Below are 940 nucleotides of genomic sequence, written 5' to 3' on the forward strand. Positions count from 1 at the left end.
CTGTGCCAGCTCTCCTGGATTCCGGGTGTTAAATGCAATAGCAAAATGCACACACACGCTCCAGGATGCTCCAGTCGCAAAAGGCAACAAGGTACATTACGCTGGTAAATATGTTCAAAATTGGTCACACGGCTGCTTTTAAATTAGCAAAAGAGTGCTCACCATGGACTCACTGGGCTGCTGCATACATGACGTCTCCTCCCACCTCAGTGAACTGTCACACTGCCCCTTCTAGGTGCCCAGGGGCAATGCCTGTGCCTACCAGGGCCTTAACGTGTTGTTAACAACAGGGACTGAGGAGGCACACACTCTCGATAGAGCCAAGCTGCTCTCTCTCCGCTTTGCTCCGGATTCTGTCTTGGTGCCATGGGAAGGCCCTGGGCACAAACACTCACAAATCCCTCAGTCATCAGGGAAGGGGTGCGAGAGGACTGGGGAGGAGGAAGGAAGAAACCTGTTTTGGGAAGGTGTGGAGGGCTGCTTTTCCATCGGCCACTCAGTGGCCCCAGTACTGGCAGGGGTTGAGGTGGAAGGCACAGAAAGCCTCGGAGAATGGCCACCTCTGGCTGTAGTTGACACCTTAGCTTCCCTATGCTTGGCCACTTCACCAGCTTCCTTTTCAGGAGGTCAATCGAACTTAAATGGGCCTCCCTCATCTCAGAGTCCCTGGACAGAGTGAACGGTGAAGGCACTTGGCTGCTAACTGAACAGGTGGAGATTCAAGTCTACTCGGGGGCACCACAGAAGCAAGACATGGCCATCTACTTCCAAAACAGCCATTGCAAACGCTATGAAACACAGTCCCACTGACCATCATGGAGTCACTGTGAGTTGGAACTGACTCACCCTCTGGTTCCCCATCTCAGCCTGTCCTGCTAGGAAGCTGGTGGGCACTGACTAAGGCAACAGTACCCACTGGAGGAGAAGGTAAGATTCAAGT

At 53.1% G+C, this 940-nt stretch overlaps 1 protein-coding gene across 1 annotated transcript in view; it reads right to left on the minus strand.

Moving 5' to 3' along the window:
• Positions 1-940, minus strand: part of SYNJ2 (synaptojanin 2) — a 102,645-nt gene that overhangs the window by 19,334 nt on the left and 82,371 nt on the right. The gene's annotated exons all lie outside the window — the stretch shown is intronic.

Source organism: Orycteropus afer, unplaced genomic scaffold, assembly GCF_000298275.1.
Source record: "Orycteropus afer afer isolate SDZICR_OR568_19922 unplaced genomic scaffold, OryAfe1.0 scaffold00135, whole genome shotgun sequence".
NCBI lineage: Eukaryota > Metazoa > Chordata > Mammalia > Tubulidentata > Orycteropodidae > Orycteropus > Orycteropus afer.